General features: G+C 42.1%; 1 long non-coding RNA gene across 1 annotated transcript; it reads left to right on the top strand.

Annotated features, from left to right (window-relative positions):
* The first annotated feature begins 9,872 nt into the window (after nucleotides 1-9,872).
* Nucleotides 9,873-14,013, top strand: LOC122082864. Its single transcript, XR_006141422.1, has 3 exons — nucleotides 9,873-10,001; nucleotides 11,465-11,612; nucleotides 13,844-14,013. It is a non-coding gene; the product is annotated as an uncharacterized LOC122082864 (long non-coding RNA).
* The last annotated feature ends 1,418 nt before the right edge of the window (nucleotides 14,014-15,431 follow it).

Below are 15,431 nucleotides of genomic sequence, written 5' to 3'. Positions count from 1 at the left end.
GATACCGTACGTAGTATTCGGGCATAGTAGTGCTCCGTGATCTACCATCGAGTGGAATCAGCCAATACCTTACCTCTATTGGCAAAGGGTTATAGCACTGGGATGTGATCCTAACCATATGCATCTACATGCATCCATAACATCCATAGCATCCAATCACACATCTATGGTCATACTGTAACACTGACCTCTAAACCCATGGTACCGAAAAAAACCTCGGCCACACCGTGCCTCAGACTGTCAATATTATAACCATCACCACACAACTAACATACTACATCCACAAAACCTCAACCATGTCAAAGTTAGTAAAATATGCAACATATGAAATATATAATTTTATATAAAATAAATCCATAATATGGTTATCATCACATTCCACATGAGCATGCATAATTGAAAATATGAAAACACTCCGTAAAATAAATAAAATACCCACTCACGTTGATACCCGAAACTGATGCTCTTTCGTTGAGCTCCTATCCACACGTATCTCTGTCGAGTATCTTAGGTGCCTAATTAAACAATTAATATTTTAGATTAGTTTTAATATTCACTGTCTAAGGATAACTAAACTTCCTAAACTTCTATTGAATTCCCTTACCGGAATCCAAACCAATAGTCAGACAGAGGCACTGATTCCTGACCAGCATTTCTCCCAACAACTTACCTACTTAACCAACTTGGCTCCCTGACCCCTATGTAGGTCACCAACCTGATTCGCACAATCTCGGGTTTCCTATTTGTCTAAATAGACCAAGCCACATAGTACAAAGGTCACTAGAAACCCACCAGAGGCAACCTGTGGGTTATCATAGACCTCAGCTGACTGGGTTGATTCCGACAATCAACCAAAAAGGATGGTGGTTACTGCAAAATGGAGAAGAGCTAAGTACTCGAGCTTGGGAAGAGAAAACTGTGACTGTTCGGATGTTTAAGGTTGCATCTACCGCAAGTTTGCTACTTTCTTCTTGGGCTTTGATGGCTTTGTTTAACATTTTCTTGAGCAGAACAAGTCGGGAGTAGTTGCAGAGGATGAAAAGGGGTTGACTGGCCATCATTACAATCGCAAGCCTCCATGCAATGATTATACCAATGATGCATGCAATGGTTACTGCTGAGAAGGTTTGTATGAGAAGCGCCATTCGATCCCCAACAAGTGACCTGACCTACAGAATTTCCCAAAATTATGATTACAGCTTTTATTGTTCACCATATGTTTGTATTTGTGTGTGTGAGAGAGGGTTTCTTAAAGCTTACCATATTGGCATCCTTGGCGAGTCTAGAACAGACTACTCCCGTAGAGTTGCTATCTTGATCGAACCACCCTACTTCGAAAGTAAGAATCCTAGATACCATCCTTTCTCTGATCCTCCTCGTGAGGGATTCACCCATTACAACAAAGTAGTAGTGTTCACATAAGCTTACGATGAATGAGAATAGAGTCAAGCCAAGCAATAAGAAGGAGTACATCCTCGTCTTCGACTTAATCTCCTCATGACTAGGCAAGAAATAGACTGATATCATACTACCCATCAGGAATGAGAACAAGGGCTGCACTGCACCCACCAATACTACGCTTACGCATCCCAAGATTGCTTGTTTCCATTCAAGGATTCCCAAGAACGTAAAAAATTTTAGGGTTTGTGTGAAATGGAGAAGAGCTAAGTAGAAGAAGAAGAATGAAGATGAAGAATGAGAAGATTACCTAATTTTGATTGCCCTAGGTCGAGCGTTCTCTTGTGTGCGCGAAGGTGAAAGGGGAGAAAAGGGCTTGTTGTGGATTTTGTTGGGATTACCTTATATTGTTTCATTTTTAACAATTTTGGAACGAAACTTGTCGGACAGAACAACAGATTATCGTTCCGTATTTTGACCTTTAAATCATTTTTTTCCCAATTTTTGTTTCAAAAAAACTGAAACACATTATAAGGTTGCCAAACAGCATTTTATGTTTTTTTGTTCCAATAGAAACATTTTTTTGAAACGATACCAAAGTTCCATCATTCCAGTTTCGTTCAAAAAAAAAAATGTCATTTTGACACTTGAAAAAATTGCTTGAAACCTACCGTTGTTAGTCTCGTCTTAATGGTTGAATAAACAGACCGTTTTACCCTTATAAGTTATTCAGGTTTGTTAAATAAGAGAATCTGACATAGTTCACTATCCAATCTATTAGTTTCGAGAGAATATCTTGTAAGAAGAAGCAGTAGAGCTTCTAAAATGTGTTGTTAAATTGTAATTTTATTTTGTTACATAATTGGTTACCTTTAATTGTTTCTCTGTAGTTCTGTTCTATTAAGACCTACTTGGTTTTTCTTCTATTAGGGGTCGGTTTTGTTGAATAGCCTATCTTAAGTTGTCATCTCAATGCCTTGCTTAGAGCCAAAATGGAATCCTAGGCTTCACTTGTTATCATTTTACACTCTATAGGAAAAAAAATTTCAACGAAACCCTAAATCCGTTTGGGTGGTGGAAAGGGTTGCAGTGGTGGAGAAGCATATGATGAGGTGGTGGTGACAACAGCAGTGGTTGCTTGTGTGTGTCAGGCAAAGAGAGAGAGAGAGAGAGAATGGGTAGTGACTCCAGAGATGAGGTGAGAGAGAGAGAGAGAGAGAGAGAGGAAATGCAAAGTCATTCATGTTTAGAGATTGAAGACAACCTCAACAAGAGATGAAAGGGAAGGCATCTTCATTTGTTTTAGTTAATGGGTATTTACACTACCCTTAAGGAGTAGCTTGGGCATTTAAGATTTTTCTCACCCATGAAGTTATCACTAAACGGTGACTGACTAACAGATAAAGACTAATTGTAATAAATCTTAAATGCAAGAGGGCTTCAAGTAATTTTTTAAACTTTTGGGGTTTCAAGCAATCTAGGCATAATATGGGGGTGTCTAAGTAATTTATTTGGGAGAGAATTCTCTAAAAGCAAGCGGCATAGAGAAGTGCAAGGATTGCAGCCTACAAGCTTGCAATCATATCACTTGGTGCATAAGAGGGTATTGAAATCGTTTCTTTTTTCTTTTTTGTTTTTTTGATAGATTTGGGGTTTGACCTATCCAACATTGTTCTAAGTATCGGTACTGGATTAATTAAATATGCTGATTTGTATCAGTATCGGCTGAGACCTTTTTCTGATATCTGACCAATCTAGGACCAAGTATTGTTATCATAATAGAGATAAAATCTAGGATCAAGTTTTGGTATTAGAAAAGGGGTAAAATTTGGGATCAAGTATTAGTATCGGCAATTGGCTCTGCACTACCTTGCTTTGTGATCAATGTCGTATGCTTTGGTGTAGCATATGGATACAACTATTCACCTGTAGGATATCTGGATTGGAAATGGGGTAAAATCTTTAAATAAACCTGTTAATTAATATGGGTCGAACAGGGTTCTGACCTAGTTCCTTCGTGGGATGACTCTAGCTCTTTGACTCATGAGTTTCCTGTAAGCGTGGGCATTCATATTATTCTTTTGAGCTCTAGGTACAATGAGTTTAGTGGGATCACTCTCTATGGTTTCTTCATCCAGATTGTTCACATGATCAAGGAGTGGATTGGTATTGACATTCGGAGGCTACTTCACCTTGACCTCAATGGTTCCATTGTCTACCTAGTTCTGAATTGCATGCTGTAAACCCAAACATCTTTCAGTGTTGTGCCCCTTCTAAGTGTTGTAGGCACAATATTCATGATCCCTATACCAAGCTGGAGAAGGGTTACTGATTACTCTTGGGGCCACTGTCCCTAACAATCCTAGTTTCTTTAACTTCTCATATGCTGCTGTTACAGGCATTCCCAAATTAGAAAATTGCCTTCTTGGGAGAGTGGCCTTTTGGGAGGGTGCATTTGCTTGTATTATGAAGGGCTGTGAAGAAGTGGCTGGTGAGACTGACTGCTGAACTACACTCACCATATTAGTTTCCGGACCCTTTTTCCGTTTGACTCAGGTGTTCTTGCTTGCATCTTGGGAGAATCCTTGATGCTGGGCCTCTCTCAAAATCTTGTTCTCCGCACGTGTTCTGGTGGCTATTAAGGCATCAAAAGTTTACAAATGTTGATAGTAAAGAACATCATAATAGGGCTTTGACCAGGTCTCTATCAATATCTCCATTTGCTCTGCTTTGGAAGGCCAATCTGCCATCTTGGCGGCCTTATCTTTGAACCTCATCAATAAGGCAATGAATCCTTCTCTAGGCTACTGTCTCAACATCTTAAGCTCCCGACGTTTCACGTCTACCTCATATTGTACGAAAACTGCTTAATGAAGGCTTTCACCATTGCGGCCCAATTCTGAATTTGGGATGACTCCAACTGTGTGAGCCACCTTAGTGCTGGCCCTAATAGGGTTAGCATAAAGGCTTGCCCCATTTGCTTATCTGCAAGTTGCTATGACTTGGTGATGCTGAGAAAGACTTTGAGGTGAGCCTTGGGGTCTCTAGACCCATCAAACTTGTCAGTCTGCCATTTGAATTTTTTGAGAATTCTTGCCCCGGAGAAGAAACTCATTTCAACGGAATCCACTGTTTGGATTTTCGATCCTTTCCCTGATCAGAGTATGTTTTCTAATTTTTCTAACTGCTCCCTGACTTTCTTTTCTTTCTCTATTTCTAGAGGTTCCATTCGGACGTGTGCCATAAATTCCTCTTCTTCATCTTCAATCACCACCTTGGGAGGAGGACCCCTGGAGTAGGCCCGTTGCTGACCATTTGGACGAGTAGGTGAAGATTCTCTTTGATCGGTTGGTTTGATATGCTCTGGTTCTCCTGAGTCAACTCGGGAAGAGTTCTCACGATAACCTATAGCTCCTTTATGTTCCATATCTTCCATAGCCGGTGCTAGCTCAGTTTTGGGAGGATTTTGAAGTGCCTACAAGATCTAAGCTATTCCTCTCTTAACCTCAACCATTTCTGTCTGCAAGGTCTCCACGGGATGGACCCAGGCCTGTTCAGGTGATTCAGAGTCGTGTGGATCCATACTAATTGGGCTATACTCACTTGGTAGACAATCTCGGAGAGATGACGGAGGTGATACTGGACATAGGCGAGTTAACCGATTACCCTGACGTATCCAAAGGGACCATAGAGCATACTTGAGGTGTGGAATTGTGCTTGAATCAAAAGTGACTTATTTTAGGATTCTTGAATTCCCAACCCCTTGTTCACAAATTAACAACTAATGATCCATCCACTTAATAATAGGGGTGGATATGGTTTGATGCCCCTGGCCCATCCAATTTCATAAGTGGGAAATTCATACAAATGGCTTATCGAGAACATTCCCATAAGATATTCCATGTAATAAAGTCATGCTTTCCTTGCTCTTTTTCCCACTAGATGTCCTTCCTTCTGATTTTCTCGAGACTTCTTGGGACTTGACGTGACTCTGATGGGATTGCCCTTGAGTCACGTGTCTGGACATTTTTCTTAAGGAGGAGGGACACCTTATATCTGAAATCCACTTAAGAAAGCAATTCTTTACGATGGGAATATAATGTAGGAACATTCCTTTTCAAGACCGCAAGCAAGTTCTACAATTAGCTTGTGGTGCTCCTAGCTTCTTCATCTATTTTCTACAAGATGTGAGCATGTGGTGGATGCAATAGGACTAGCAAGGCTTCCTTGACAGGATCTATAGATGCAAGGTACATGATCCTTTTGATATACCCATAGGTACTAGATCAAGGGGGTGACTTCCTTGCCCATTACTCGTGACTACACACGAGGTAAAGCAACTGGCCACGGGGTGGTGGAACCATGAGTGATTGTGTGCAAAAGTGTAATGTAGGGTAACCATCATTCGATCTCAGAATGCCATAAAGTGCACAGACTTCCCCGAGGGTGCTGGCACAAATACGATCATCCTTACCCTTTGATGACGCATTTGATCTCAGAATGTCATAAAGTGCACGAACCTCCTCGAGGGTACTGGCACAATTACGACATCCTCGCCGTTTGATGATACCTTCCATTCTTGTACAGGAAGCGGGTATCATTTACTCTCAGAGTACTTAGTATGTCATGCACTGACCTCCTCGAGGGTGCGGGTATGACAGGGAGTACTCTCGTTAAATGATTTCACTTCGAGCACAATACATGATGCAGTTAGTGAACACAATTACAACTATGGGGTTAGCCAAACATGTTTTCAAACAAATGTGGTGAAAAATGTTCTTGCATTTAGTGGTAGCATCTAGTGTCAAAAGCTTGACATCTTTCCCCAGTGGAGTCACCACTGTGAGGGTAGTGGCCGGAGATGCCTCCGCCCTCTTATGAGAGAAAAGGGCTTGGCGTCGATTCCGTCATCTCTCCTCTCTTTCTCTTTTTAATAAGGGAGGGGGTGTGTCATGTGTGCTTCACTTGTAGGCCCCGCACCATCGTATCGCTGCTCGGAGATACGTGGAGGCTTATTTCACAAAAGTGTAGAGTTCATTTGAGACGGGGATTTGATGATGGTCCAATATGGGGATTAGGATCATACAAAAGAGTTTAGAGTCGCCAGCTAGGATTATGGGCCTAGGACCCAGGGGTGGGCTCGATTCTGGAGAAAATGGCCCGAAAGTTGGTCTGGTCCAAAGATTTAGGGTAAGTGTCAGGTTATAGATTTGGAAGGTGTTGGCACCTAACCTACCCGGTTCAACCGGTCTTCCTACTAGCTGCTTAAGAACGAACATTTTTCATGATTATTCTTATTCTGCATGTATGGCTAAGTTATCACACATATATACATTGATTGAATTTAAGTAATTATATACACTAAAAACATGGTTAATATAAGGTCTACATTATGAGGATTTGGTTGAGAAAATATACCTGATCTTAACCCCTGTTTCGGGTCAAGAGGGGTGGGTCCCTGATTAGTACCAGCTTGGACTGTCTTTTGGATTCTCCTGCCTCAAGGGAAGATGGTCTTGACCTCCAACTTCCTTTCTTGAGAGATGTTGATTGTGATGGTATGTGGACAGGGTTCCGGCTAGGAACAGTTATTTTCTGGTTTGGGTCCGAATAGAGCTTCGGCTAGGGAAGGCTATTTCCAGACTTGGATTCAGATAGAGCTTCATCTAGGGAAGGATATTTATGGGATTATGATGAGGTGGCACTCCGATAGAGATTCCGTTGGGGATAGGCTAGTAGAGGGCTAGGCTGAGGTGGCACTTCGATAGAGCTTCAGCTGGGAACGGTTATTTCTGGAAAGATTCAAGGGGCACTCGGACTGGGCTTCTGCTAGGGATGGCTATCTTTGGAAAGGAACAGATGGACCTAAAAATGGACTGAAGATCTCCAATGCCCTGAAGAACACTTTGAAGATCCGAAGAGATTTTTGGATCTTAACAAAGATCTCTCCGTAGACCTGAAGAACCTCAAGGGGGGGTTTCTACTTTGGGTAAAATTCAAGAACACTCAAAGGAGGGGGTTGAAAAACATACTAATTTTGGTAAAAATTGGATCAGACTAAGAACTTGGATTGAAAATCTCCCAAGTCCCGAAGAACACTTCAAAGATCCGAACAAGATTTCAGATCTTGACAAAGATCACTCCGAAGACCTACAAAAATTCAAGAGGGGGAGGGGAGAGGGTTTCACTACAAGGGAGTGAGGTGGGATTTTGGTGTGTAAAATCTAAAGGAGGGGGTATTTATAGATTTTTTCAGCCAATAGGAAAAGGGGAACCTCTTTGCCCGACGGACAAAAGGGGGGTTTTCTTGCCTAAAGTGGGGGAAACAAGCTCTTACCTAATGGACAAAAGGGGGTATCAGACCAAAATGGATGAAAAGAAGCTTTTATCCAATGGGTATAAGGTGGATTTTTGGGAGAGAGAATCATTAGAAAAAATGGTTTTTGGCTTCAAGTGGGTGAAGGGGGAATCCCTTCACCTGTCAGGCCAGAGAAAAACCAATCTCGGCTATTGCCGGTGGTATAAATGATTGGGTTGAAGTGCACAGGACATGGTTAGCATAGAAGGATAGGCAATATGGGCAATGTCATGAGTGTGCGGCGCATGGCGTGCAGGTAGTGGCGTGTGTGTGTGCGGCACGTGACGCGGCACCATGGCACGGGAAGCAATAGGTAAAGGGGGTGCAGGCATGGGTAGTAGATGAGAAGGTTGGGCAGCACACAGTGCGTGCGTATGTGCAAGCTGGCCTGCTGGCCAGTGCGCGCATACGTGGGTTGGCCTGCTAGTCAGCACACAGGTAGCAAGGCAGGGGCGCATGCTAATACCCATGGGGGCACGGGTCTATGCCCGCGGGGGTGCAATTCAGTGGGCAGGGGCAAGAGGCATGGGCAGTGGGGCACCGGGTCGGGACAGTGGGGTGCAAGGGCCCGAGCCTCTACACGGGGGTGTGGGCTGTGAGGTGCGATGCTGCGGGCAGTCGGATGCGGGGGTACAAGCTAGGTGGTGCATGGCATAGGGTGGGCTAGCCTGGGCAGCATACACTGCAGCCATAGGCTGAGGCCATGGGCAGCAGCCAAGGGCAGCAAGCATGCATGCGGGCTGGCCTGCTGGCCAGTGTATGCAGTACGCGTAATTCATAGATTTTTCTGGTGATGATTACGGGAGATCCATTGGTCTAATTTTGACGTGCCATATATCGTCAGCATTGTATTCTCAAGCACTACCAATCCGTATGATCATCTTAATCAGATTTCTTATATAAAAGGTTAAAATTAGACCCTCTTATCTCCCGCGTGAGGGTTTCTAGGGTTTCAGGTCCGGAGGTGTTTTCGGGTTATCCGGGTAGATAATGGATGAATTTTAGGGTGTTTGGGGTAGGTAGGGGATTTTTTCAGGTTTTCAGCGGGACTGTCCATGTGTGCGGTAGACGTACGGGGAAGTGTAGTTTTCTGGGGATGATTGCGGGAGATTCGTTGGTCTGATTTTGGCGTGTCATATATTGTCGGAATCATATTTCAGAGCACTATCCATCTGAATGGTCATCTTGACCAGATTCCTTCACATATTAAAATTCAAATTAGACCCTTTTCTCTCCCCGAGTGTTCTAGGGTTTTGGGTAGGGGAAAGTTTTCATCATCATCTCTATTGATCGGAAGCCTGGTGTCGCATCCAAGATCCATATTTCATCATAGCTGGAGGAAGGTGACAAAATTGGGTGTCTACACCACGCAAGCACTATCTCCCATCTCTTGAGGCTCAAGAGGTCTAGGTGGTGTGAGTAGAATAGTAGGTGCCTGGGCTGGCATAGGTAGAGTGGGAGGTGCAGAGGGTGCATTCCTGGAATTTATGGCAACCTGAATGCTAGTATCTATCCCAGCTTGAATTGTTTCTGCTATTGTACCATTCCCTATATCATGTTGCCAATTATAGAGGCAACATATTATGCGGTAAGGACCAGTAGGCAGCAGGTGCACTAGGTAGCCTGCCTCTACCTCGCGTAGGAGGAGGCAGATTCGAGTTTGAGTGGATAATCCAATGCGACATAATTCCTGTTAGAAAATTTTCATTAGGCACCACAAGCACATAATTGCACAGTAATTGCAATCATGGATAGAGGAGGGGTCCACACAAGTATAAAGCATAGCAGCAAAAATCCGAGAATACGATAAAGTCGCACCCACTGGTAGATGCTCACTAGTAAATGATTGTGCCAACAAAAACGTGTGCATAGGCAGGCCACACTAACAAGGCCAATGCGTTGTGAGGCGAGACCATATAGTTAGTAAGTACGCATACCCTAAATGTTCAATTTAATAATGCATTATTTGTTGAATAGACTCCAAAATCCTCTATAATACGCGGCTTTTATATGCCTCTGTATTATACATTGATAATACGAGTAAGATTCGTTCAACCCCATTGTTTTGTTTAGTTAAAAATAATTATAATAATAAAATAAACCTAAAACTCTCGTTCACAAATCATGATGTGACCCTTTCCTTTTGTCTGAAACTGAAACCCAAAGCTTGTAGCGGCAACTACGAGTGCAGCAGTACCTACGACATGTGTAGCGGTGGAGACGATGATCTCCCTTCCCTCTATGAGTAAATCCTCTCTCTTTCTCTCTCTCTCTCTCTCTCTCTCCTCATCACAAGAATCACAACCATCCAATAGTGGAAAAAGCTCAATAAAAATAAATCTTTAAAAAACCGTTCAATTGCTCTATGTCTGCGACTCACTACACAGTACAGTGTTGGACCTTTCAGAATTTAGAGGTAGCCTAATTTTTATTTTCCTTGTAATTGTTGTTATTCTCTTTAGTGGAAATTTTTGTTGGGTTGAATATTGGTAGTGTTCTGGTTGAGCTAACGGTTGGTGAAATTCAAGTGAGATTAGAGGGGTCTTTAGGTTTTGAATTTGTTTGAGGAGGACTGAAGAAAGTTCTAGGACATGTGGAGACAAATTGGAGGATATGTAGTTTAGGTTTTTTATTTATTTATTTTTAACTTTTCTATTGGTCCTTTTCTGAGATTTCTGTTTTATTGAAAGTTTGAGGGTTTCTTCCTTTATGAGGTTATTAAAAATTCAAGCAAGTTGAAAGCAATTATTTTTTTCTCTTGGTCTCTGTTTTTCCCTTTTTCTCTTTTCCTTTTTGGATTAGTGTGGCATAGGAAGAGTTTCCCTGAATGTTTCTTACTCTGGAATGCTTTCTTCAAGGGGTTTCTATTTACCCAGTTAGTTGCAATTCATAATGGTCTTTTTATTCTTGAGTTCATCTATTTTTGCTACTCTTCTGATGGCCTGCCCATTCTATAATTTAGGATTTTAGTTTCCATTTGTTCTTGGCTTCTTGCCCTTTTGCTAATAATTCCTTGTTAACCCCAAGTGCTGTTGTAAATGTATTTTTTGATTTTGTATCTTTTTCAATTACAATGTTTCACAAGGATTTGTTCCCATTAAATCTGAAATAGCTAGGATCATGAATTAGATGATTATGATAATTTTTATTGAACATACTGAACAAGTATTGATTTAGTTTGTATGTTAATCTACTAGATCTGGTTTGTTGTTGATTGCTTGGTATTATAGAAAGTTATTTTTTTATTTGTTTAATTATTAGGACACTAAGAAAGAATGGTTAGACCAAAAGATGAATTGTGGAAATATGTGGATGATTTAAAGGGACGTTTCAAATGCAAGTTTTGTAATAAAGAGTTTCCCGGTTTTATTTCAAGAGTAATGATGTTGGAATAAGCAGTAGTGTGCATGATGATGTGCAAGCTGAGGCACTTCGGGCATTAAGTAAGGATAACAAGACTAAAATGGGGGAAAGTTCCACTGCATGTAATGTAAGCAGTGAAAGACATGTTAGTCAGTCTTCAAGTGTCCAACAATTGTTTGCGGATGAAATGTTTAAACATAAAAGTAAAGATGAAGTTGATAGTGATATGGCTCAGTGTATCATTTTGAATAACATTGCTTTTAGTAATACTCAAACCCTAAGTTGGATTCAAATGGCATGTTCTATTTGTTACACCTATGCCCTAATCCGGTCTAATTTGAACAGTTGTGACAGGCCTCGTGTCAGAGATCAGAAGTACGAGCGGATTTTTGCTCACCGCTGCGCATTGCCGAAGGGGTAGAGATGACCCCACATGTTTGTGCATTACGTGCCTATCTAACTGGAAGGGATTCATACTTTTCGATCCCAGACGGTAAGACCTCACTCCCCACACTTGAATTTTGGCACGCATCACAAATTTTCCGAATAGCCTTGAGCATGTCCAAGGGCAGCCACCCATGTGAGACCAACCATGGGACAACAAACTGTCTTGACCACCGAAAACAAGCCATTGGAAGTAGCCTGGGCCTAGATCCGATGCCTATTTTTAGTGGGTTGATAGACTATTGTCGATGTTCTGATGCCCGTGGTTCCTGCCACTCGCATCGTAAATGACTTTGGATGATCCCAAATCATCCTCCACATCTTCCTCGTGATGTGAACACTTTATGGACCTAAATGTGTGAGTCCCCGTGCCCCGAATTTTATTTTGACCCGATTGGTTCAAAAGAGGTCCAAACCAAATAGACCCTAAGGCCCACTTAAGTTATAAGTTGGGAAATGAGGATTCATTTCCTCATTTCCCTTATGCCCAATGTAGGAGAAGAGAGAAAGAGGAGAGTAAGGAAGAAGAAGAAGAAGAAGAAGGAGAAGGTTGGAGGCCTACCTTGGTGCTGGCTGCCGCCTTGTTGTCGGAATCGCTGCTGAAGGTAAGTCAAACCTCCCATACCACTCTCTCTCTTCATTTTGATCTAAGTAGGGCTAAGTATGGATGGGATCTTGATGTACAAACCATGTTAAGTTTGTAGGATGAGTGTTCTACCCTCCCGGTATTGTTGTCGAGCTCAAACCAAGCCCGGTGAGCTCCGACAACATGTAATGCCAAAAGACTAACTAGGGTTTCGATCGTTCGATCGATGTATCTCCCAAATGGCTTAGTCGAATTAAAATTTTCTTAGTTTAGAATGATGCTAGGAACATCCCCTACAAATTCCATGGAACAAATCCCGACAATCGGGCCCAAGCCGAAAAGCCCAAAATAGTTGGAATGCCCTAAACCTCCACTGGAAACAACCCACTGGATCCATTGGGTTTATTTCCAGTGGCATATTTCTGGTGAACATGTGAACCTTACATGCTCTTTGTTACCTCCACCGGAAGTAGGTCTAATATTTTCGGTGGTTGTTTCCAGTGACATTACTGTCATTGGGAGACAGTGTCTATACATTTTGGGGGTGACTTGTGTAGGTCCCTCCCAATGTTCCTAATGTGTACTGATGTACGTTCCCTTTGAGTCTAGGATAGTGACGCACACATGCCCCAAAGTCAAAATTGATTGGATTGATTGGTGGCCGTACTTGAACCCGAACACACCCTATCGTAAAACAGGTGAAGGATGGACTGTGTTTATTTTTAAAATGTTTATTATCATTAAATTGCTCACATGTTTCGAATTATATGTTTAATTGTAATTATTCAAATACGATTATGATATGCTACATTGTCATTTTATGATTTTGATATAAAATTGTAGGAAAATATATGACAGGATCAGGTGTGGCCGAGGTGGTACCAGTACCATGATCGCCATGTGTTTTGATGTGTGTGTGTGTGAGACGGAATACGGCATGGCCAAGGTGGTACCGATGTCATGATTACCATATGTATGTTGTATTCATACATTGATTATGTGCATTAGAGTTAGTTATAGTCATGGATTACACTTTGTGGCCAAGGTCTTGCTGGTATCGTGTACCCTGGGATTGTATTTGGAGATGGATTACACTTTGTAGCTGAGGCCTCTTCGGTATCGTGTAATCCATACTAACTGTATCATTATGAAGGTATTTAGTAAATATATGGTTAGGTATCACTTCCTATGCTATGCACCCTTACCAACAGGGGTTGAGGTGTTGGATAACTCATTGTGGTATGTTTGATGTGCCTTTCCAAAGTGCCACTCCCGTGGTATGATGTGATTGTTACCGAAGACGGGAACCTATCTGGCTTGGCTGATGTGTTACCGGTGCCGTGACTGCTAGGAGGGGATTATCAGGGGTTTGCTTGGTGACCTATGGATGCATACGGGGACCAACAGGCTTCTAATCATGGCTAGGGTTTGTATCACTGCGTAGTTGATGTCATTTTTGAGATGAGGGATACAACCTAATGCGCCATAGTAGCATTTACCAGACTTAGTTTATATTGTTAGGTGGATAATAAACAAATGAACTGCATCACGAGCATCATGGACTATGTGTTTAATTTAATTTCTACAATCGTGCATCATAAATTACTACTGTTATTGTCTTGCTTGGATGTGCTTGACCCCACCCCTCACTGAGTGAGTTAGAAAGCTCACCCCACACATACACCTCTTTTTAGATGATGATGCAGGTACCATGGTGCCAATGGCTGGTGACACAATATCTTCTAGGATGGAGTATGATGTGAGTGACTGGTGGATGCCAGAAGTGGAGGAGCACGATTAGGACTGTGCTTGTGACCACTGTGCTTACGCAGCACCATGAGATTGTACATCATATTTTGGAGACTTTTGGGTATAACTATGGATTTTATGTTGTTTTTGAGATTATATTATACGTCATGGATGAATGTAACAGAATAACTCAGTTATCGTTATTATATTATCATTAGATGTTTTTCTCATTTTATTTATGATTCCGCTACTATACTCTGATTCTACTGCCTATGTTGGTTTGTGATGTGAGATTATGAAAATGTTAAGGTGCTGCTATCAGAGATCCTGGTAGGTTGGTAAGATAGGTACGTGTCTTATTCATACAGCCGGTATTCCTAATGGTAAGTTGGGTCTACTGGGAATGGGGTGTGACAGCTATGGTATCAGAGCATGAAGCTCTGCCTTAACTCACAATGTTGACCAAATCACGACTTGGGGAAATTAGGATTTAAATAAAAATCTCAAGACAACAATAATAGAAAATTTCACAATTAGGAGATAAGTATAGATGTTAAAGTCATTTCATTATAATAAAGAACTTGAATACACAACTTACACTTTTTATAAAATTAAAGTATGGAAAGCAGGAAATCCTAACTAGCCTAAGTCTAAAAAATTAAACAACTGAAGCAAATGAAAGAATGTAAAAGTTCAACTAATCCAAAATTTTAAACTCAAATAAAACATAAAAAGGGAAATCCTAGAAAAACTACAGTGGCAAACATGCCACTACTTTGCTACTGCTGTTGCTGGTTCTCTCCTTGGCCCTGAGCCTGGTTCAGACCATGAGTTCCTAGAGGAGGCACCAGAATACTGAGATGAAAGATCATCGCCTACATCTGTGCCTCTAGGGAGGCCACTCTATTGTCCATAAGATAATAGGTCCTATCTATTCTCTCGAGGCGGCCAACTATGCTCCTCATCAGTGATGTAGTGGTATCCAAATGGGTCATAACATCATTGAGACCATAAGGCCTCGCACCCTTAGTACTCTGAGATGTAGAAGCTGCCATAGAACCTATAGCCTAGGGGTCATGTGGTGGAACCCCACCAACCCCAGCAGCTTCTCCTCCTGCACCACCCACACCTCCACCAACATCACCGACACCTCCACCCTCTACCTCCATAGGTTGTTGAGCCTCTCCAGGAATAGGAGTCACCTCCTGTAGATCTATGGTCATCTTCCTCAGAGAATCTTGGTTGAAGTCTGTGACCTCTTCACCCAAGTGTGCCTCACCCTCCAAGTCCACCCCAAAGCAGTGGAAGATGTCAGTTAATATCCTCCCATAGCATAGGTTCCCAACTCAACGATCCTGCGCCTCAGACCGAATTACCATGGTCCACATTAGGAGGTAAGGAAGACGTATCTGCACCCCCACATAGATGTAGTAAGTCACATAGGCATACAATACGGATACCTCACCCACAGGTGGGGAGGACGTTCAGCTGGACTGCCCGACAGACAACCTTTAGAGTGGCAAAGGTAGTTGA

This window comes from Macadamia integrifolia, chromosome 6 (assembly GCF_013358625.1).
Source record: "Macadamia integrifolia cultivar HAES 741 chromosome 6, SCU_Mint_v3, whole genome shotgun sequence".
In the NCBI taxonomy this organism is placed as follows: domain Eukaryota; kingdom Viridiplantae; phylum Streptophyta; class Magnoliopsida; order Proteales; family Proteaceae; genus Macadamia; species Macadamia integrifolia.
Note: the sequence above shows the minus strand (reverse complement) of the source record. Positions and strands in the feature narration are given on the sequence as shown.